The following is a 24,848-nucleotide window of genomic DNA, read 5'->3' on the forward strand; positions in this document are numbered from 1 at the left end:
TGAATTTAAGCATTGAAAATAGTGCAAAAAATCAGAATAGGCATATATGCAGTAAGACTAGGAGTCTCATAATTTATTTTAAAAAGTAAACTAATTTAAATAGAAAAATCAGCTATTTATTTCTATTGAAAGTATTAAGTGAAACTAATCTTTATTATCTCTGAGGACTACTGATACAAAAGCTTCAGTATGACAGCAAAAAAAAGGAAAAGGCTTTGCCTTTCCAGTTAAATTGCAAATCTGTCCTCAATTTTCTTGCTAAACAACATAAGTTGGGGTGGGGGGGTTACTATAAATTGTAAATTTAATAAATGGTAAATTATTTTAAAATTGAAAAAGAAGTTATCATTTTATAAAAATATGTATATTTTTGGTCTGAACATATAAAAATGAGTATTCTTTTCCTAAATAACATGCAATGATAGGTAATCAAGCTCTTAAACTTTATTTTTAAGGAGCTGCATATTGCTTCCTCCATCTATATGTACTGTCTTTCTGCTAAAGAGAAGTACTCTGCCCTTTCTCCTTCCTCAGTTTGGTACACTGTATTATCTCCCACATCCATTTCTGCCTCCTCCCACCTTTCGTCACATGGCAAAAAGAAACTCCTGGATCTCATTTGCCATGCCACCATCCTCCTTAGCTCCAAATATTTCTTCAAACCCACAGCTTTCAGTGATCTTATTAAAGGAAACCCACACTGATGTCAAACTAATCAATACGTGTATTTTATAAAGAAAATATATAAAGAAGTAAAGAAACTTATTTGATACCACCATATAAATCTTACAGTCAAGTAAGATTCATTCACCATTAAGTTACCTGACAATTGTAGTTCACCTATGTATTATTACTCATTATTTGAATTAAACTACTGACTGCAATCCATTTGCATTCTATAGACTGTGATTAAAGAGTATGCAATATTTAATGTACTAAAATATCTAATTTATACTGGGCATGTCTACACATGTGATTTAATGTGCAGTAGACTATTTTACTGTGCGTTGAAGCATCACATAAAAAAAGCCATGACATTATGCTAATACACAGTAAAATAGTCTACTGCACATTAAGCATCACTAAAAAAAGCATGCTAATGCGCTATTGAGCATTAGCGCAGCCTAATGCACAATAATTTAGTACCTAAGGGCACTTTTACATGTACTCCCATGGTGGGGGAGGGGCGCTTTAATTAGAGTGGCTCCAAGAACCATTCTAATTAAATCACCAGGGCATCATTCAATGAGCTTTAGTAAAATCGCCCCATCACCATTTTGAAGCACAGGGACGCTGATACATGAGATGTGGGAGGCTGCTGGATTATGGTAATTACTATGCTCCAGCAGACTCAATTAATCACGTCTAACTACAGTGCATTGGAGCAGCCTCCCAGCATGTCAACAGGTACCCTCACATTGGAGGTACTAAATTTGATGCACATTAGATAAAGCACATTAATGCGTATATAGACGTGCCCACTGAACTTCAATCAATCAGGTAAGTCTCATAGTATTTCATGTCTTGCAGGCACGCTGTCATGAATGTTTGAATGTACACATTTTGCATATATTTGTACCAGTATAACCCAAATAACTGAAGAAAACAAATAAAAACCAGTACAAGCACAGATCAAGCCAATTCCTTTACAGATTAAAGCCTGTAGCAAGTAATCAGACTTTCTTTGTGGTATTAGTCAAGCATTAGGAAGTCTTATCATTTCTTATTTTCTGTTTTATCCAACACAAATCATAAATCCCTCAGAATAGGGACAGACTTTGGGTTATGAAGTTCCATGTGCATCTGGTGCTGTACTAATACAGCAGCAATAATAAAAGCTGCTTTAAACAAATTAACATGAAACAAACACTCCAATTACTATAATCATTTAAGTACCGTGACTTTCTTACTTATAAAAATACAACTAATGTTTGGTCTTACAGTATATACAATTAAACATTTACCATGTTTTTCTTAGACAAAATTGGCATGACTAACCACTTAAGTGTTGTACACAGTCTTATATAATGCCTCCTCAGATAAAACAAATATGCTATATCAACCAAAGAAACACATCCTGCATTTTTATATGCCCTTTACGGTCCCCCCTTTCTCAGGGATGTTATCAACTGACTTAAATGTTGTATACATGATATACAAATCATTTCTTGTTCTAGCTCAATTCAGATCAAAATAAAAATGGTACTTCATCCTTTCAGCTGCCACAAAATTAATTGATTAGTAGATTTATTATGAAGTCAGACCTAGAAAGAGGAAATAATGTATTCAAATAAATGTATTCATTTGACCTAACACCAATAAAAATTAGCTAATTTTGGTTACAACAAAACCATTTTATCAGCTGCAAGTCTGATTTGATTTATTTGAAACTTAGGGCACATCTATATGTGCACTTTAATGCACATTAGCCTATTTTAATGTACATGAAAGCATCACAAAAAGTGTTCTTTAGCTAATGTGCATTTTTCCTTGGTTTGCAATACTATCCTTAGAACAGAAAATATCACTAAACATATTGTAAAAAATCAATAGGACATCCTGGATGCAATTATGGATTGCCCTGCATTCCATTCAAAATTGGTTTCTTTTGAGGGATAGAAGAATTTTGCAGCATGATTTTTTTCTTTATGGATTTAATCACATACAACGAAGTAGTCTGCAAAGAAAAGGTAAAATAAAACTTCTTTAGCTTACTAGCTCATTTTCAAGATGTACACTCCAAATGCATATCAGTCTTCGTCATACCACAGGAACATCTAGGACCTCTACAACTTTTTTCTCAATGGCTTTGGTCAAATTATCACATTGGAGCAGTGAGTCTCAATTAGGGTGCTGTAGCACCCGAGGGTACCCCGAGATGCTTTTAAGGGTGCCACACTATTAGCACTGTTAGGTTTGCAAACAATTACACGATTCAGAAGATAAACCTAGAGATTTCAAATATGAATCCACAGTGTCAAAAACATTCTGACCTCTTGTGGTCCAAGTTCTTTGCAACAGAAGAATTGTTCTACTATTTTTCCATAGTCAAAAATTTAAAAAGCTAGTTAAGTGTGGGCCTTGAATCTAAAAATGTTGCTTAACACATTATTAGTGGCAAATAGCATATCTTCTAGACAAAATACAAGTAATATTATCTCAAGTGTTCAAAATTATAGCTTTCAAGGACTAATGGAAATGAATGGACAAATATTTTTTGTTTTAGTTTCACTCTGACATATTCAGTCACAGCTCCTAAAGATGACAATTTACATGGTACCCATGTCTCTGATGTCAGTTCAAGTGGACATGATTCTGTTAGCAAAAGAAAACCTCTATAGAACAGCCTCAAAAATATATTATGATGCAGGAAAGGGCAAATTTCATTTCCCCATGCCATTAAACTTCTGCATCCAGGTGTTAAATCAGGTAAGACAACTCTAACCTCTGATAGATGTTCTTTAGGAATCCAACGAGCCATAAATTGACCTAGGATTTTGAAAGGGGGGTTCACATGGCGTGACACATCATCACATACAACACAACATGTATTTTTCTCCAGTTAAAGAGAAGCTAGATGCTTTACTAATATGCTAGCAGCTAGCACTATATTACTCAATTTAGGATCAAAGCAAAAACATATATAACTTTTGAAACATGCACTAATTTACTAGATTATTTTTAAAGTATGGGAAAAAAGACACAACTAGGCAAAGTATGGTCAAAATAGTCAGAAGATATTATGTCACTAGTCCTGTAGTCATTATAGTTAAATGTATATTCATTTTATTCAGATTAATAAAACAAAACACAGCTTCTTGATATTACCTCCGATTCTTCACTGTTGGTCATTTCTACACTTGAGTTGAGGAGTCCACTGTGGTTCATTTGTAGAGTCCTTGTCTACTACACAGGAGACCTGGGTTTGATTCCCAGAAATTTATACAACTACATCCATGGTGGCACCAAACATCTGGACTCTATCTGGTCTTTAGATTCTGTCTATGTGGCCTAAAGGGAGGATGGCAGGCCCAGGCAACCTCCATTCCTCCAAAAAAAAGTTTCTACCCAGGCATATGTATTGAAGGTCTGGGTGGCCCTCATGCATACACCATGATCAAGGTGGATCAACAGTTGCCACCACACCTGAGTTAATATTACCACACTTGTATTAGGGTTTTTAGCTGAAACAAAGAAGTCCGCAGAGCTGTGAAATGAGACACATTATCACAAATAGCCAACAGGCAGCAAAACTGCAGAAGAGAGGAGAGTTGACTCATGGAACATCAAGAACATTAAAAAGAAGAGAGGGTTGTTAACATCTGTGGAGTAAAGGAAGATTTGCAGGCTTCAGGGAAATTATCATGAACCATAAAATCAATTGATTATCTCAGCACTGCCTGAATAGAAATGCCAATGCCACTTTCAGGCCACTGGGCTTAAAGTCTGGGTGGAACAGGAATCAGAGGGGTACAAATTCACCATCCCCACACTGTCCTGAATCCACCTCTGCAACCAAAACAGGCAGTCCTCAGACTTACGACGCAACTGATTACTGAAAACCATGTCTCAAGTCAAAACATCATAAGTCTGAACCAATTGCCCCGTAAGAACAATGTTATAAAAGGGGTTTCTTTATGACACTCAACACAGCTGTGTCCAGCTGGTAAGTCTATTGTGGTGGGGGCGGGGGGAGAAAAGGGACGTGGGGCAGGCAGATCAATGCCCCCACAGTGAGGGAGGGATGAGGGGGTAGCTCCCAGCATCTCAGCATGCTCTCTGGGCTGGGCAAGGCTCCCTGCTCCAGCAGCAGGGCTGACCCTGCTCCTCTGCTCTCTAGCCAGAGCAGGGACCAGCCCTAGCAGAGACACTGACCAGCATGGCCCCAATAAGGTAAAGTGGGCAGGGAGGGGGTTAATTCTTCCTTCCTTCCCCTCTTTCCCCACCACAGCTGCAGTCAGCCTGTTTGCCAGGGAGCGGAGGAGAGAGGGATGCAGTGGTGGCGCCTGAAGCTGGCAGACCCCAGCTGCAGGGAAGGGAGAGCCGGAGGAATTAACTCTTCTCCCTCCCCCCTTCACCTTAACGGGACCATGATGGGTAGGTTGTCCTGCAGGGTGGGGAGGGGAGCTTTATTCTTTGCTGGGGTGGGGGGGGACTCTTCCCCCTCCTCCTCCTCCCCCTTTCCCTGTGGTGCAGTGGGGAGGGGGGCTCTGTGAGGCTGCCTGGCCCAAGGGGGACTCTTCCCCCTGCTTCTCCCCCTTTGCTGAGGGGTGGAGGGCTCTATGGGATACTGCCCAGCCTCAGAGGGGGACTCTTCCCCTCCATGCTAGAGGGGAACTCTTTCCCCTCCTTCTCCTTCCACGGGAACATGGAGCTCAGCTGGGCAAGGTGCAAGTGTGTGGGGCATGAGGGAGGGTGGGGGGCATAGGGACCCCCCACATACACTCCTGTCATAGCATGCAGCCCCCACTGGCTAGCAGTAGCAGCAGGTAGGGATGTCAGGGTGCTCTGGCCAGCACTGCACAGGGGGAGGGAGTGGAACCTGACTTATCCCCATGGCTCTGCTCCCTAAGCCTTCAGCAGGGGAAGCCCCACACTACAGCCAACTGCTTCCCCCACTCCCTGCTGTGCAGGTCCCGCACTCTGGCAGGAGTGGAGGGAACTCTGCCCACTTCTTCCCCACAGAGTCCAGCTGGGGCTTCCTCAAATGAGTGCAGAGCTGCAGGCATGGCATGGCATGGAGCCCCAGGGACAGAAGCAGCTGGGCAGGCTGCGTGGGGCTGCACTACTCAGCCCCAGCGCAGTGCTAGCTACTTCTGTCACAGCAGGCTTACAGAATCCTCCTTCTCACCATTTCAGGGGTAGGAGGAGGAGGCAGAAGAATCCCCTGAGCACTGAACAGGGCCCCCCAGCCCTGCAGTAGTGGGGGAGAGGGAGAAGGGGGAAGAGTTCCCCTCTGGGGCCAGGCAGCCCTGTGTGCCCAGACTGCTCCCGACTGTCAGGATGCCACTGGGGCAAGCCTACCAGGGCATGGCCACCCCCGCCCCCCCGTCCTCAGCTCAGCTTCCCTGTGGAAGGGAGGGCTGCTCTAGCACCCCCAGGCTTCTGGCTTGAGCCACTGCAAGCATGTGCTGAATGTCTATCCATTTGCAAACCAGTGCGAATCAATTCAGGCTCAGGCTTTTTGAATGTCTGTTCCTAGCCCTAGCGAGAACATTCTTCCTAATATCTAACCTAAACTTCCCTTGCTGCAACTCAAACTCATTGCTCCATGTTCTCTTATCTGCCTCCACTGAGATCAGTCCAGCTCTTTAGAACCACCCTTTAGGCAGCTGAAGATATATTAAATCCCCTCTCAGTCTTCTCTTCTACAGACTAAATAAGCCCAGTTTCCTCAGCCTCTCCTCAGAAGTCATGCACCCCAGCCCTCTAAGCAGTCTTGCTGGCCTTCGCTGGACTCTCTTCCAATTTGTCTACTACATCCTTTCTGTGGGGGCCCCAAAACTGGCCCCAAAATGCATACCCCAATGCTGTATCCTGCACAAGCCAACATATTTGCTTGACATGCATAAAAAACTGAATTTTACCCAAAATGCAAAAACATCCAGAATGGTACTATTGAATTGTTAGCTATACAAGGGACAATATCTTGACATGACAAAATATTAACTTCTCCTGCTAAAACATACACAAATTTTGAGTTCAGTTAATTATTTTTATTTACTTTTTATTATTATATTCTCTATAGATTCTGCTTCTGCTATGTACCTACTTTAATTACTAAAGGAATAAATACATTTGTATTTAAAAAAATTAATTCATGGAATATTTAAAAGGCTGAAACTAAAACCCCCTCAAATTCACTTTTCAACAAGGTCAATAGGCAGCATAATGTTCTTGAAGAACCCACTTGCCAAGCTGTACAAGAATTCTCCAGGAGTTCAATTTCCAGTTGCAGCAGGTATCTTGGGAGGTTTTTTCTAGGTCTCATTATTTAGGCTGCAAAGAGGGACTTAGTGTGTTATTTTAGTCATTTCAATCTCATTTTATTTTATATACTTTATTGCCCTGAGGATTTTTTTTTAATAAAGTTACCTTTTGGCTAATAAGTCCAAACTCTCATGAAAACTACACACTGTGCCAAAAAACAAGCCAGAGAGACCTCCCTCAACTGAGAAGTTTACAGTATCGTATAGGTCTGTCCATGTCTTGCTCTTAAAATGAAACAGCAGTTGCAATGTGACATTTCCTTCCCTTTCTTTTCAGTTCTACAGCACACATCTATGATATCCAAATGCTATTGTGAGAAATAGCATCCCACATTTGCTAGAGAAATTTTTTAGTAAAATAAGAGGGGGAAGGTAGAGAGTTGACATCAAAGATTTGAGAGATAGTAGTAGTGTATCATAACATTGCCTGGAATCACCATTGTAAGTTTTAAGGTTTATATAATCATATTTTCAGAGATTCATAACCAAACCATGAAAATTCATTCTAGCCTAAAGTTGTATTGTACTGTAATCTCTCAACTGCAGTAAAGTCTGTTTGGCTGTGGTTTTGTGTCCCAAGGGGATCAGTAAAAGCCTTATCACTTGAGTCATTTAAAAGTAGACCGAACAAACCATTTAAGAATGTATAACTGGGCACAATTCTGTATAAGCAGAAGGCTGAACAGATTATCTTCCTCTCCCCCATTTCCAATTTCTAGGGGCCCAGTTCTGTACTTGTTGCTCATATATGTAGGCCTATTTAAACTCTTTGCGAATAAGAATGTATCTTGTACACAAGAGGAGATAAGATGTTAACAAAGCTTTCCTTCACTGTTACAACAGTAAGAGCGTGGTTTGGGATTTCACACCAAGTTGTCACTAATTTACCCCCATTGTAAAAAGACTTTCTAACGATGATTTCAATAATAAAATGTTTGAAAAGTAGAGTGTTAAATAAAGCTTTCATTTTTAATAATACCCCTTCTTTTCCATGTACATTTGACAGCCTCTTATCCAGTATAAAGGAGAAATGGCCTGCTTTTTTGGCAGAAGGAAAGTGAAAAAGATTGGAAAAAAATAGGTTGAAGCTGTTGCTGCTGCAGCTGAACTAGCACTCTGGTCCTTTTTAAGCAAGAAAAACACAGGAAAAGGCAAAAGGAAAGAAAAGCTGAGATAGAAGCTGCATTTTCTGTCCCTGGTGATGACTCTTGCTTGCATTCTCACTGCTGCGGAAACACGATCCCAGCATTCAGCAGCTCCCAGACCTGGCAAGCTTACCAATATCAGGCTGGTTAAGGCTTGCTTTTAGCTTGCCTTTCAATCACAGTAGTGTTACAATGTGGAGTTGTCTTGTTCAGCTAAGCTGGACTCTTGTCAGAGAAAGAAGGAGACAGGGAAGAACAGAAATAAGATGTGAAAGAAAAGTGACAAGCAGGGGAAAGGCCGCTGGAACTTAAGGCCCACATCCCAAATACTGTCCTAAATTTCAGCCAAATTCTGAATAGGGTGACGTCATCCAATTCCCTCTTTGTGACCTAGTCTGCTAAAATCCCTGTCACAACAGAACAAAACCTAACTGTGTCAGGGTAAGGCACCAGGAAAAAGTAGGGCTGGGTAGTCATCATAGTGAAGCTCAGTCCACTCCTCCCCTGTTACTTCAAAGATGCACAGATCAGCTATATCAGAAAGGGTGGTAGTGACTCCACCCCTTTAAAATTAAAATCAGTCAAAACACATCTGAGTGATTTTATAACTATAAACATTTCCTCCTGTTTCTAAAATGTATAATCTTTCCATTTATTATACCAACCTGTGACTCTAAACAGGGGTCTTTAAGACTCTCACAGTTCTTTTACATTAAAAAAAAAAAAAAAATCAGTCTGTCTCCATCTTTTGCTTACTTTTCAACATTGCATAAAATTGTTTAGAATTAAGCAACCTGAGATTACAGGCTGCTATACAATAGAATTCCAAAGAATTACTTGCCTTAGAAAGGCATAGCCATATAAGAAAGCATTGCAGGGTTAGGTTTTATGATTTAGTCATTATTTTAGAATGTTTCCTATAAATTTTAAAGTTACAGTAGGCAAACAGGATTAAATTTTCCTGTAATAAATTCTCTCCTTGGGCCTGCAACATATTAGAGCTTCTAATGAAGTAATAAAAGTAATTGAGCTTTTAGAATGCACTGTTGCTTTGTATGAAAGGATCCATGGATTAAAGGCTCTCTATGCACATTGACATAGTAGATCCTAATAAAACCCTTATGAATTTAATGTCAGTCATCCATGGATTAAGTATTCAAAGTATGGGCTGTCACAACAGATGGTACTACATCAGTGTTCTGCAGATGAGTAAACAGGGAGATTCTCTTTTTAATCTATACTTTTACAACAATTTTACTTTAATAATGTATTGTGACAGCTAAGCTAGGTAGTCTTTAGTTATTTATTCCAGTCAACTACATATATTATAAATCTCTTTTACATATTGTGGTTGAACAAGTATGTGCTGAAGTCAGCCCATTTTGACACCCATCTCAGTTGGGGCAAAATGCCAGACACAGGAAGTCACAAGACCTTTAGTAAAGCCTCTCTACTGTCAAAAGAGAAGCTAAAATAATTGTATTGTAAAAAAATGCATATGCATTTACATATTTCAAAGTGATTTTGATTTTAATGTAGATTTAAATCCAAATGATTTTTAAAAAATTGTATTAGATAATTTCACTACAAAAAGTAAAAAACTAATGAAAAGAAGCAAGTTTTTATTGTATTAGAGAAATTGTTCTGTTTTTACTCAGGTCTGTGCCATAGGACTCTGTTTATGAGTTAGTGAAATTCTACTTCTTTAACCCCTTTCCTTACATTAGTTTTAAAATTATGCTAGGATGAAACATTTGTACTGCTTTGCCTGTGCTAGTCATAAGTCTCTTATCAAATTTTAAAAATACAAAACATGGTATCAGAACAGCTTATTTCATTTCCTGCTCTTTTGGGGTTCATGCAATTATAGCCACAGTTATACTTAAATAAATAAATGAACAGGTGATTTCTGTTATTTGTTTACATAAAGGTTGAACAGTATCTCCCAAGAAAATATTGATTCAGCCAATTGTTATCAATTAAATATGACTTTATACCTCAGTGCCCACCATAGTAACTTACGTATGAGACATGGAGTTCTTTTTGCCTTAACTGAGGGTGGAAAAATAAATCAATGTTAGATGTTGATGCACCTGTGCGAGGGAGTAAAAACCCTGTTTGGTAGGTTCCTGAGACTTCAGATATGTAGGAACATGTGACACAGTTCAGCTGGTTAGTCATTCCTGGAAAAAGTTGGCAGGAAACAGGTTAAGAACTGTTTGAAATTGGCAGAAGTCAGCTCCAGAGTCATCATGAGGTGTACTAGTTTATTGCTAACAGTAAATACCTAGTCTTTGGGAGCTAGAAGCAGGAAAACAATAACAATTTGGAAGGGTATTTTTCTGGACTGACCCATAGACAGGTGCAGTATATACACCACCACTCCTTATTGAGGGCTGTTTTTAATGTCAGACCTTAATGGCAACTGGTTTCTTAGATACTACAAGAGCCTTACCTTATTTCAGATATGCAATGGTGCGAAATTATCCAACAACACACGCTGCAATTATCATTTCCCCACATCAAACTAAAGCATTTTAATAGATATGCCATACGCGGGATCCAGATCCCTTTTAATACATCTGTATATCAGAATCTAGCAATATCTGAACACAATTAATTAATACAATGTTGTCTTTACACACATTTGTTACCTAGTATGTTAAGTCTAGATAACTATAAACATTTTTAAATTAAGGATTCATCTTGTTTATTGATTCAAGAAAACTGAACTAAGCATGTGCATCAGGACAATAAGAAGTTGCACAAAAAATAAAAGTAGAATTTTTTATTTAAACCAAAGTACACCCCCAAATTTTGTGTTAAATGTTAACCCCCACTGCCATCTTGTGGTAAATACTATTATTTTCCTTTCTGAAAATAACATGAAAGAATAAAATAATACTTAAAAAAGTATTTGGGATCAACTCTGCACCAAAATTACACTACGACACAAAATTACACTAAATTACGCCTGGACACAGGAGGAGGGGTGGATGTCGTATACTTAGACTTCAGGAAGGCCTTCGACACAGTATCCCACCCCATACTGGTGAACAAGTTAAGAGGCTGTGATGTGGATGACTGCACAGTCCGGTGGGTGGCGAATTGGCTAGAGGGTCGCACCCAAAGAGTGGATGGGTGGATGGGTCGGTCTCGACCTGGAAGGGTGTGGGCAGTGGGGTCCCGCAGGGTTCGGTCCTTGGACTGATACTCTTTAATGTCTTCATCAGCGACTTGGACGAGGGAGTGAAATGTACTCTGTCCAAGTTTGCAGATGACACAAAGCTATGGGGAGAAGTGGACACGCCGGAGGGCAGGGAACAGCTGCAAGCAGACCTGGATAGGCTGCACAAGTGGGCAGAAAACAGGATGCAGTTCAACAAGGAGAAATGCAAAGTGCTGCACCTAGGGAGGAAAAATGTCCAGCACACCTACAGCCTAGGGAATGACCTGCTGGGTGGCACAGAGGTGGAAAGGGATCTTGGAGTCCTAGTGGACTCCAAGATGAACATGAGCCGGCAGTGTGACGAAGCCATCAGAAAAGCCAATGGCACTTTATCGAGCATCAGCAGATGCATGACAAATAGGTCCAGGGAGGTGATACTTCCCTTCTATAGGGCGTTGGTCAGACCGCAGTTGGAGTACTGCGTGCAATTCTGGGCACCACACTTCAAGAAGGATGCGGATAACCTGGAGAGGGTCCAGAGAAGGGAAACTCATATGGTCAAGGGCCTGCAGACCAAGCCCTACGAGGAGAGACTAGAGAAACTGGACCTTTTCAGCCTCCGCAAGAGAAGGTTGAGAGGCGACCTTGTGGCTGCCTATAAGTTCATCACGGGGGCACAGAAGGGAATTGGTGAGGATTTATTCACCAAGGCGCCCCCGGGGGTTACAAGAAACAATGGCCACAAGCTAGCAGAGAGCAGATTTAGACTAGACATTAGGAAGAACTTCTTCACAGTTCGAGTGGCCAAGGTCTGGAACGGGCTCCCAAGGGAGGTGGTGCTCTCCCCTACCCTGGGGGTCTTCAAGAGGAGGTTAGACGAGTATCTAGCTGGGGTCATCTAGACCCAGCACTCTTTCCTGCTTATGCAAGGGGTCGGACTTGATGATCTATTGAGGTCCCTTCCGACCCTAACATCTATGAATCTATGAATCTATAAAGTACAAATAGCAGAGAACGGGCCATTTCTACTCTGCTGATCTGTTGAGGGAACAGTAACATAAAACTGATAACCATGTCTTAAAACTTGCTAGCTTTGCTTTAGATAATGCTATCTCCATGTTGACAGTATTCCCTAGATTGGAGTGATACTAATACAATTTAGGCAATTTCCAAAGCAACCAGTGTACAGTATCTAAATTATATATGTTTCAGCAAACTGATTTAAAACTGAAAGTCTATTTTATAATCAACATTTGTACCTTACCACTTTTATCAAGCACTTCAATATTATTCAGCATTTTCTAAACTTAGCAATTTAATTGCTATAGTGCCCTATGGGCAAAAGTAATACCAACTTTGTCAAATACTGTATTATAGCATTAGGCTAAAATTAAACTTTAATTAAAATCTAAAATAAATTTAGAAAAAAATAAATACAATAACCATCAGATTTTTTTGGAGGAACTACTGGCAGGTTTATACAGAATATATAGGCCACATCACATACAGGCATTCATTTCTAGCAATATGGGAGAAATATAGGCATCCAGTATACAACCAGCCCCTGCTCTCACACCTTCTCAAAACCAGGGTTAGCCCAGTCAGAGGAAAGCATGGAAAAGAGCAGCTCTTCCAGTCCACCCATTCCCAGGAAGACTGGAGCAGCAGGGCAAAGCCACCCCACTTTTCCTCAGATCAATGATACTATGCAATCTGTCAAGCATTAGTGAACTACCCAGACAACCATACCACCTAGATTCTGGATAGACAGCCATTACAGTGCTATAAAAATAAAGAAAAAAAAAGTAATTGGGACTTGTTTCTCCCCTCTTTAGTTCTGTGGGCTGGTCTCAATCTGTTGTTAGATTTCATATGTTGTTGCCATCTTACGGATGCATTGTCCATAGAATCACAGAAGTAGGGTCAGAAGGGACCTTGTAGATCTTCAAGTCCGACCCCCTGCCTGGGCAGGAGGAAAACTAGGCTCAAATGACCCCAGCCAGGTAGGCATCGAGCCACTTCTTAAAGACCCCCAGGGTAGGAGCCAGCACCACTTCCCTTGGAAGTTGGTTCCAGATCCTAGCCGCCCTAACTGTGAAGTAGTCGCTACGGATGTCTAATCTAAACCTACTCTCCAACAACTTATGGCCGTTATTCCTTGTTATGCTGGGGGGCGCTAGGGAAAACAAGGTCCCTCCCAAACCCTTCTGGTCCCCCCTAGTGAGTTTATAGACAGTCACCAGGTCCCCCCTCAGCCTTCTCTTGTGAAGGCTGAACAGGTTCAGGTCCTGGAGCCTCTCACTGTAGGGTCTGCCCTGCTGTCCCCGGATCGTGTGGGTGGCCCTCCTCTGGACCCTCTCAATGTTGTCCACGTGCCTCTTGAAGTGGGGTGCCCAGAACTGGACACAGTACTCCAGCTGTGGCCTGACCAGTGTCGTGTAGAGGGGGAGGATCACCTCCTTGGCCCTACTTGAGATAAACCTGTGGATGCACAATAGGGTCTGGTTAGCCCTGCTGACCGTGACCTCGCATTGTCGGCAGGACATATTGAAACACATCCTGTTTTTGTTAGCCCACCCTTGCAACCAATCCAGGTCTTTCTGTAGTCTTTCCCTCCCTATTAGTGTGCCCACCTCACCCCAAATTTTGGTATCATCAGCAAATTTGAACAGGTTGCTTTTCACCCCGTTGTCCAAATCGCTGATAAAGAAATTGAACAGTGCGGGCCCAAGGACCGAGCCCTGGGGGACTCCGCTGCCCACTTCCCCCCAAGTCGAATATGACCCGTCCACCACCACCCTCTGAGTACGACCCTTCAGCCAATTAGCAATCCATCTGACTGTGTAGGCATCGATGCCACAGTCGCTTAGTTTTTTAATGAGGATGGGGTGGGAGACAGTGTCAAAGGCCTTGCAGAAGTCCAGAAAGACTACATCCACGGTAACACCTGCATCCAATGCTTTTGTGACCTGATCGTAAAAGGCAATCAGGTTGGTCTGACATGACCTGCCCCTAATGAAACCGTGCTGGTTGCCCTTGAGCATCATCCCCGATGCCGGCCTATCACAGATGTACTCCTTGATGATCTTCTCAAAGAGTTTCCCCAGGATTGAGGTAAGACTGACGGGCCTATAGTTGCCTGGGTCCTCCCTCCTCCCTTTCTTAAAGATGGGGACCACATTGGCTATCTTCCAATCATCTGGCACCTGGCCCGAACACCACGAGCGCTCATAAAGCCGTGCCAAGGGCCCAGCAATAACCCCTGCTAGCTCCCTCAACACCCTGGGGTAGAGAGCATCTGGACCTGCTGACTTGAACATGTCCAGCTCCTCCAGAAGCACTCTAACCCAGTCCTCCTCAGCCTTATGTCTTGAGGAGTTCCCCTTGAGTCCGTCTTGAAACACAGAGGGGGAGTCCCGGTCCTGCACAAGAAAACGGAGGTGAAGAATTTGTTAAAGAGGTCTGCCTTCTCCTCTGGCGCAACCACCAGATTACCCAGCGCATCTCGCAGGGGCCCCACATTTCCCGGTGCCTTCTTCATCCTCCCTATATATTTGAAAAAGGACTTTTTATTATCTTTGATCTTCGACGCCAGTCCTAGGTCTATGTCCGCCTTAGCTTTCCTAACATCCTAACAGCCCCCCTACAGGCCCGAGCAGTGAAGGTGTACTCTTCTTTGGAGATAGCCCCCCCCCCCCCTTCCACCGGGTGTACACCGCCTTTTTGGCAACCAGGCATTCCCAGACGTCCTTGGTGAGCCAGGGAGGCTTTTGGGCACTCTTGCCCCCCTTGCTTCTTGTTGGGATCATCACCCCTTGGGCCCTGAGTATTGTCTCTTTCAGGAACAACCACTCATCTTGTGCACTGAATTCCCCTGCCCTCAAGAACCCCAGCACCTCTCCCACCAATCTCCTCAACTCATTGAAGTTGGCCCTCTTGAAGTCTAGGGCTACCGCCTTGCTGCAGGCCCTTGACACCCTGCGCTGGATGATGAATTCCAGCAAGCGATGATCACTATCACCCAGGTGGTCAAGGACCTGGAGCCTGTGACCAGGACCAGGTCCAACAGGGCATTTCCTCTGGTGGGACTGTGCACCTCCTGGGTTAAGTGGAGGTCCTGTATCTCGGCCAGGAACCTCCTGGAACGGTCCAACCTGGCTGACTGCTCCTCCCAGCAGATGTCCGGGTAATTTAGATCACCCATGACAACTACATCCCTTGCCTTAAGTGCCTCTGAAAGCTGGCCCGAAAATTCCCGGTGATTTTCCATGATGATTTTAAGCTGCCGTACCAAAGGGTAGTAAAACATAGGGCCTCTTTGGCCCACTAGTGTTCAACAGTAACATAGGCATGTTTGGGTCCATATAGCTTTCTACTAATATATGCTACTAAGTACTATACATCCTCTTCTTATTGTGACAGCACATCTCCAGGAATGGTTTAGTGTAGTATGTGAACTACTGGTTGCAAACAAGGCCTCTTCTACTGCTCAGAAAGTCCTCCTGGTCCTGGTTGCCTGACATATCTTTGTGGGTGTGACAGCACTGGTCAGCTTAGAAAGGGGTGCTGTGATCCTCAAAAACCGGGGTATAAGTTTTCAGTAATAACTGGCCAACCCCAGAAAGACTCTAACTTTTTTTTTTTTTTTTTGGAGGGAGGAGGGATTTGTGGAGGCTGTTACTTCCTCAGGGCCTGGACTCAGCCAGGAATGGTCTTGTCTGCCCTCTTCCTACTTGGAACCAGATAATGGACCTTATCTTTCCCTAGTGCACAACTATTGGGGCTCACCATCGGTCCTCCCTCCTTAAGTCATTATGGACTGCTCTCAGTGGCCTTAGATGCTCCTCCTAGTTTCATGAGAAAACGATCACATCATCAATATATCCTGCTGCATAACCCTTACGTGGTGCCAATATCTTATCTATTAATTGTTGGAACATTGCCACCGGTCCAAGCAGCATTCTGGTAAACTTAAAAAAAAACCCCACAGGGTGATAAAGGATGTCATCTTCTGTGATTCTTACCCTAAAGGTATATGCCTACAAGTGTGAGGTCCAGGGTTGAGATGTACCAAATCTGTCGAATTTTCTCTAGCTTTTCCTCAACTTAAAACAAAAGTTAAATGAGAGCTACATTTGATACTTAAGTCAAAGGCAGAGGCTCCCATCTTACTTCAGCATGGGAATAATCAGAATCTGTCAGTAGCTCTGATTCTCTTATTCCTCTTTCCAGCATTTTTTAATTTCAATTATGTGTACCTGCAGCTGCTGAAATATCTGCCTCCACCCTTCCCAAACTACCTGTCCCAGAGACGCATCAAATGCCTCCAAGAATGCTTCAGGATCATCCTCTCATGTCATGCACTCCAAAACAAAGCATCTCAATTCCTTCCAGGCTTCTTCTGGGTCTGAGACAGAGAGGTTCCTACCAGCTTTTGTGGTATGCTATAAGGCCTGTTAAGTCTCTGACTGCTGCATCTGAAGCCACACTATCTCCTCAGTCCAACTCTGTTGTCCTCAAATAACCTGCAGCAATAGGTCTAGTTTCTTTGGGCTTGTTCTCACTCCACTAAGAAATCCCCGCCGACCTCTTGCCACCCACAACTTGATGATAACGAAAATTAGGAAGTAGATCCTCCATATTATAGGAGAGAAACAACTTGAGGCATCTCTCTCTACATGAACATCTCTGGGCTACCTTTGCCCGGTTCCCCTATGGTTCAACATGGTCTCTTGCCCCGTTCGGCAGCTGAGCAGGCTGGATTCCCTCACTTTGGTTCCCCGAGTACACTGGAACAAAACAGTTTGGGCCAGGCCAGGACATGCACCTGGCCTTGTTATCTAAATATTCCTACCCATTCTGCTCCTGCAATAAGCCCCAGACAGACTGGTCCCCTTGCAATTGGCCCCAGCCAAGGTGCCTTTCCCTGGGTCTTCTCTGGCTCCCACCCCAAACTGTTGTAATTATTCTTACCACAGCCCTCCTGGGCCTATTTACCAGTTCCCAGTCCTACTTGGAATAGCTCCTAGCCAGGAAATCCTGCCTCCAACTCTGTCCAGATCAGACTGCACCCAGCTCTGCTCCTGGAGCTGGGCTTATATCCCTGAGTCCTGCCTCTTCCAGCCTCCCAGCAGCAAACCTAGAAGGTGTAAATTCCTTACTCTTACTTTGATTCTCTAGTAACAGGACAGGGTGTGCTGTTACATCCAGAATAATGAACTGGAGGCAACGAAGAAGCTTCCCCTTTGCACCTTCTCTAGACAGTCACACCAGTCTCCAGAAGGCATCAGAGCCTTTTACTACCAATTGATTCCACTTGGTTTCTAGGAGTCAAGTAATGGGGAACTGTGCAGACATTTTTTCTTCCAGGAGCAAACTCAACCAGGTGGGGGATGGGTTATTTTTCTCCCAGAATTCACAGTTTTGTTCCAGGAGAAAATATGTGAATACCCGTACACTCATGGTTTCTACCAGGAGAGCTGCGATTCTCCTGGTAGAAACATAGGCTGCTTGAAGACTTTTTTAAAAAAAAGAAAGCAGTGTTTTTTACTGTAAACCAGGCATGCTCCTGCACAGAGCCGAGCCCAGTGCATGCCCAGAAGAGGCATTGTGTTAGTTGGACCCAGCTCACCCAATACCTATATAGATCGGGTACTTTAGTGGGACTTTTTTGGTGCATTTATTTAATAGCTGATTGAATCACCTTTAGATAAAAGCGACAAAAAGCCCCACTGAAGCACCCAATCTGTACAGACACTGTGGAGCCAGGCCAAAGTAATGCACCCCTTTTTCAGGTAAAGTGTGGGGGCTTTTTTGTTTGTTTTGTTTTTTAACATCTGCAAGCAGACAAAATGCCTGTATCTGTCCATGGATTTTTACCAGTGATGATGGTTTGTACAATAAGGGACAATTTTTAAAAGCACCCAGATGCCAAAAAATAAAAATAGGCACCTGGCTGGATTTGCAAAGTACTCCTAAATCACAGAAGTCAGACTGTTATAGAGCTTCCACTGGGCCTCTATCAGCATCTTTAGACCTACCTGATTGTATTGTACATGAAAAGGCACATTTAGTGGTTACAGAGTACCTAAGAGTTTTGCTTAGCAACCAGGAATAGTATACTATCTGTCAAGCATTAGCAAACTGCCCAGACGACAGTACTATCTAATTGCTAGATAAATAGCTATAACAAAGAAGAAGAAAAAAAATTGGGAACTGTTTTCTCCTTCATTTTTCATATAGATGCGGATATACAACAACTCAAAGTGCTGGATCTTTTCAGCTTCAGCTAGTAGCTGGTGGCCCTCCTTGGGTATCATGAATGTATATACATTCAGAAGAGAAATCATAAAAATAAAATAGTTACACAATACTTACAAAAAAATGCATAGACATTAGGGCTGGAAGGGACCTCGGAAGATCATCGAGTCCAGCCTCCTGCCCCAGGGGCAGGAAGTCAGCTAGGGTCAAAGGATCCCAGCAAGATAAGAGTGTCCAAATGTTTCTTAAAAGAGTCCAGAGTCAGTGCTTGCACCACCTCTGCAGGGAGTCTATTCCAGGCCTTGGGGCTGGGACAGTAAAGAAGTTTTTCCTTATGTCCAGCCTAAAATGGTCTTTGAGGAGTTTGTGTCCATTTGACCTTGTCACCCCTTGGGGCACTCTGGTGAACAGGTGTTCCCCCAGATCCTGATATATGCCCCTTATATATTTATAGGAAGCCACCGGGTCACCCCAGAGCCTGTGCTTTTCCAGGCTGAAGAGTCCCATAGCTCTCAGCCTCTCATCATAAGGTCTGTTCTCTTGTCCTCTGATCATGAGCATGGCTCTCCTCTGGACTCTCTCAAGCTTTTCCACATCCTTTTAAAATTGTGGAGCCCAGAATTGGATGCAGTACACCATCTGCAGCCTCACAAAGGCCAAGTACAGAGGGAGGATGACATCCTGAGATTTACTTGAGAAGCATCTATGGATGCAAGCCAGAGTTTTGTTCACTTGACCAGCTGCAACATCCCATTGGTGGCTCACAGTCGTCTTGTGGTCAAATCATGACCCCCCAAGTCCCTTACAGCCATGGTGCTAGCAAGAATAGCACTGCCGAGCCTATAAGCATGATGCAGGTTCCCCCCTCCCCCCCCCCCCCGAGGTGGAGTACCTTGCATTTTTCCATATTTAATGTCATCAGGTTTTTATCTGCCCACCTTCTAAGCCTGTCATAGTCAGCCTGGATCACCAGCCTATCCTCAGGTATGGATGCTTTACCCCAAAGTTTGGTGTCATTGGCGAACTTAGCCAGTCCGCTTCTCAAACCAATGTCCACATCATTAATAAAGATGTTAAAAAGTATGGGCCCAAGGACAGAGGCTTGGGGGACACCACTGGTCACAGAGCACCATAATGATTCACTTCTGTCAACTACCACTCTCTGGGTCCAACCTCAGAGCCAATTCCCCAGCCATCGGACTGTGATGTAGCCAAGGCTGCAGTTGACTAATTTTTCCATGAGGAGTTCATGAGGAATCAGAACAAAGGCTTTTTTAAAGTCCAGATATATGACGTCAATCTCTTCTCCCTTGTCCAGGTGATACGTCACCTGGTCATAGAAGGAGATGAGATTGGTCAGGAAAGACCTACCCACAACAAACCCATGCTGGTTGTCCCTCAGGATGTTGCCATCAGCCAATTTGTCAATAATGGTCTCTGATATTTTTTTCCAAAATCTTTCCAGGGATTCAGGTCAAGCTGATTGGCCTGTAGTTCCCTGTATCTACTTTCCTCCCTTTCTTGAAGATGGGCAGCACGCTGGCCTTCTTCCAATCTTTGGGTACTTCACCTGAGCGCCACCCGAGTTGGAAAATCATTCATTATTTTTCCAGCAGTGCCCATAATACTGTAGGTCTACTCCAGTGGTTTTCAACCTTGGAAATTTCGAATGGAGGTGTGGACCCCCTTGAATTGTAAGTGGAGGTATTCACATACTTTTGATTGATCAGTCATTTTTTGCAGTCTGCAGACCCCCAGGGGTTGAAAACCACTGGTCTACTCCTATCTTACAGTAAAAGCCACCTTCTAAGAGAGTTTACCATTTGTAAAGTTGACAAGATTGTTTTTTTACCGGAATATCCACAAACCTACAGAAACATATACAACTATGCCTTCCTTTTCCTCATCACAATTACATTATATTATTCAGGGACTGTAATAGTTTGAAGTGATATTCTTAAGAGACACCCAGGATATCTGCACATAACATAACTTTTATTATGTGAAAACAAGTACTACTTAATCTTGTTCCTGTCTTAAAGGTACAAATCTTTAACATACACATGATTAGAAAAAAGACTTGCATGCAAATAAAACAGATCATCTTTCTACTGCTCATACTGAATCTTTAAAAAAAAAACAACTAACTTCTTTAAACTACGTGAAACAAAACAAAACAGACACCAATCTCAATGTCCTGCCAAATACCACTTGTAGGTATAAAATGTGCTGTTGATGCTTACATTAAAAAAAAGATTTAACTACTTTTTTGAAATGTCAGCATTGTTTAATATCATTTAACACTTGAGGATTTTAGTTTGTATGGATTGTAAAGATGTTTGCTATAAAGAAAAAGTAAATACATGGTAGTTAATTCTCAGTGTTCCTTCAGTGAACAGAAGTATTAAGGGCCTAACCCAAAACTCACAAAAGTCAATAAAAATACTTCCAATGGTACTACATTAAAACAATTCTAAAATGTAAGATTGGAGTGTTGTCAATCTGGGCTTAAATTGGCTTTTACTATATAGAAGTAGTCTCCAGATTTTAGAAGAACAACATGTACTGAATTCTCCAAATGAACTGTTAGCGCTAAAGAACTATGGTATAGTCAGTTGAGACCTTGCTTAAAAGTAGGTATAGAAATATATTTTTTTTAATTAATATATACTGAAGATTATATCTGATATATGAATGTATATCCCTCCCAGAGAATTATAGAAATTAGCTTACAAGCCACCAATAATGTTAGCTGTCCGAAAACCTTCAAGGGGGAGGAGCGGTGGGAGGTGCAGAAGGTTGCAATAAAAACATAAATTTGGAATTATTGGGGAAGAGTTTTTCAGTAGATGCTGCAAGGATCAAAATCCAGCTCAGCTTTGTTTAATGAACTTCATTAATGACATGGAACAAACATTAATTAAAACTCATATTTCTCAATTCTGTAAGTGTGACAATCACCACTAAGAACAAAGTAATGGTATGGAAACAGTGTAGCTATCATTAAGAATTGAAAAAACTACACAGAATATATTAGAGAGAGACTGGGAACACATGCATTAAATAAATGGCATCTGAACCACTAAATTTCTGAGCCTGTGCAACTCCTATAATAAAACAGAAGCATTTTGACAGGAATGAGCTCCAAAAGGGGATCATTCTCAAAAAAAAAGTCAATAAGGGAAATAATTTGGGAAGCAATAATACTAAAAAAGGGTGACAGAAAATGAATTCAATGTGTACTTGTTTGGTAGAGCAATTTAAAAAGCTACTGAGATTTTGGAACATACATTCTGAGACACCACAGAGCAAGGACCCAGCTGCATCACAGGACTATACATTTTTGATACATCAGTGGCAGACAAATCTTGACAAACTCCAAAAACTCCTAAAACCTACAAAATGGGTACGAATATGAAACCAGTAACTTATGACTGAAAATAAAATTTTCCTTGAACCATTAAGTCCTGCTATTACTTTAAACCCTACATATTTCCATGTCATTTTCATGTTTCTTTGTAAGCTTTTTAAGCCTTTTCACTGATACAGGATGTGCTGAAATACTTACTTGCCACTCTGTGAATGAGAACAATAGTACTCTCACAAGCCTACATAGGTAAAGCACACACCACACACATGCATCTCATTTCAACCATTTGCCAAAAAACATAACCATAATAAAACAGTATGTACCCGTGAGGTACACTAGATAAATACACTACAAGACAGTGCATAGCAGATGGATGAGAAAAATAAGTGGGACAGCTTGGGGCAAAAGAGATAAGGTTACAGATATAATAGGATGTGCATAATTCTTAGCCAGTCGGTAGAAGAGATCACAACCTGTCACCATAATCAAGTTTCAGTTTTCTATGTGTAGTACAAAGCCAGAGAAGCGGCAATTACAGAAGTTAATGTAAAATAATAACAATAAGGGCTTAGAATAAGAGTTCTGACAACATGAACAGGGGTGGGGCGGATGAAAAGAGAGAGCCAAGTCAAAGAATACACCAAGATCGTGTGCTTTTGAGAAAGTGGGTGGAAGAGAAAGAAAAGATCAGGCTCTTGATTTTGGCCACATTGTCACGTTTTATAAAAAGATGTCTAGCCCAAAAAAAGCTTTCTGAAGGAACTCTTACAAATCTGAATAGGGTGCCCCCATGACCCAAAATTATTGCTTTATGAATGTTTCCACCCAATTGAAATAAAGCTAGATCTTCAAGTATTTGCAATTGATGCAGTGCAGAAGACCACATATAGCTCCTGTGAAAGAAAGCATCTTCTATATTTCTCAAAACAGCACTGTAAAGAGAGGATGAGTTTGGTTTAACTTGGGAAAAGGACACCACTTCCGAAGCATATTTTCTCTCTCTGTCCCTCACCCTCCCACATGTGCGTGCAAAACACAAGCACCCTAACTGTACAGCTGTCACATTCATCGAATAGCAGGTTGATATACAGGGCAATTCATATGATAGATTCAAACTGTCCTTTAAATTTCCATCAATCTGTCAGATTCATATGAGAAATTTCTGAAGTGCCATAGTGCTTAATCATCAATCAGCAGGATTTTTAAGTAATATTTTCAGTAGTACCCTCATGTTCCTGAAATATGCAGAGGATCTAGATCCCCTTTTCACACTGTACTTGGTGATGTTGTATACAATTAATTACTTATGGAGGTCTTCATATTAATTGTTCCTCTGACAAACATAAATCATTCCTCTGAAACAGGCATTTGAGTAAAACAATTATATATGTTTACAGTTCAAATTTCCATTGAACTCTTTTAGCACTATTTTCAGATTTTAGAATATTTTATTACTGTTTTAAACATGGAGCAATGCAGTTTCAGCAACAATATAAACAATTTTCTATTAGACAGTGTCTAACTACTAAATGGAAACAAGACATTTACAGTATATCTATTTCCCAATTAATGGGAAAGCTCCAGGTTCTGTAGCAATTAAAAAAAAAGAGAAGGCATTAAAGCAGACATTGTAGCCTTTACATCTGTCAATGGACATAATGCTTGAGGCTATATTATTGCAGACCCAGTTACTCAATAAAGCCGTCTGTTACAGCCCCAATAAACCCATCAAAAACTGCTTCAAGTTTTAGCATCAGAATCCATAACAGGACCAACATTGAAAGACTAAAGCATTTATGATGTGACAAATTTGAAGGGCACACCCTCTTTTTAGCAACACCTGCTTTCCAAATGAAAATCCATAGGTAATATGCTGCATTTCCCTGACCAAAACGAGGTATTCCTCTTTGGTATTACTATTAAATATACACTGTAGTTTTAAGATGTCCTGGATCATCCTCCCTCAACTCCCCGGTTCCAACCATTGCCATGCCCATATATTATTCTCGCCATAACTCTTTACATGACAGTGAGTCATCCTGATGAAAATAAACGTTATGGCTTCCATTGGAAAGCATGGGCCCAAGACCAAGCGGAAAAAATTTACCCTCCGTCTTAGTGTAAACCAGAAAGAGGAGGAAGTGGGGACATGCTTGCAAAGCGCATTGCAAGCAAAATCTGCTTGGACAGATCTCATGGGATGAATAGCGAGTCTGTGCAAGTAGAAGCGCCTTCCTCGTCCCAGCTTGTCCCACTGCAGGGCCCAGCAGAGGGGTGCGAGGGGCCACTTCTGACTCGGCAAGGCTCTTCACCTGGAAATGCCCCACGGTTGACACTTATCACTTGAAGCCGGGCCAAGCCCGAGGGAGCGTGAACTGGAGATGCACAGGGCTCCCTTTCAAGCCGGCTGGAACCCCGCTCAGCCTGGAAAGTAGGACTGTCACCTCAGGAATAACCCCAGTCCTCAGGCAGCAATTAAAAAGCCACCGTGAAGCCCAGCCAAGGAGCCACTGAATGAAAGGCTCGGGCTTGCTCCCAAAGCAACCTTTTGTGAAGAGCGTTTCTTAAAAGCGGCCCGGGGAGGGGAGGGGAGGGAGTCTCCAAGTGCTAAAGAAGAAGAGGGGAGGGAGTCGTGCAACCCCAACCCTGCATCCCAGCCGTGTGGCGGTGCGGGCGGGACGTGCCTGCGAGCCAGCGCTGGTCCCGGGGCCGCTGCCCCCGCCCCCTCCTCCCGCGGGCGGGTCCTGTCCCCGGGCGCGGGCCAGGGCCCGGGCAGCGGAGGGGAGGGGAGGGGAGGGGAGGGGGCGCCTCCTGGGACGCCGGATCTGCTGCCGCCCGCACTTTGTGCTCAGCGCGCGCCGCGCCTAAAAGCCCCTAATGCGCTCGGCGCTTCCTGCCGCCGGAGCCGATCGATG

At 42.5% G+C, this 24,848-nt stretch overlaps 1 protein-coding gene across 1 annotated transcript in view; it reads right to left on the reverse strand.

Annotated features, from left to right (window-relative positions):
* PRKG1 (protein kinase cGMP-dependent 1) overlaps positions 1-24,848 on the reverse strand; it is a 1,124,099-nt gene that overhangs the window by 1,098,831 nt on the left and 420 nt on the right. The window lies entirely within an intron of this gene.

The sequence above is a fragment of the Alligator mississippiensis genome, chromosome 6, assembly GCF_030867095.1.
Source record: "Alligator mississippiensis isolate rAllMis1 chromosome 6, rAllMis1, whole genome shotgun sequence".
Lineage (NCBI taxonomy): Eukaryota > Metazoa > Chordata > Crocodylia > Alligatoridae > Alligator > Alligator mississippiensis.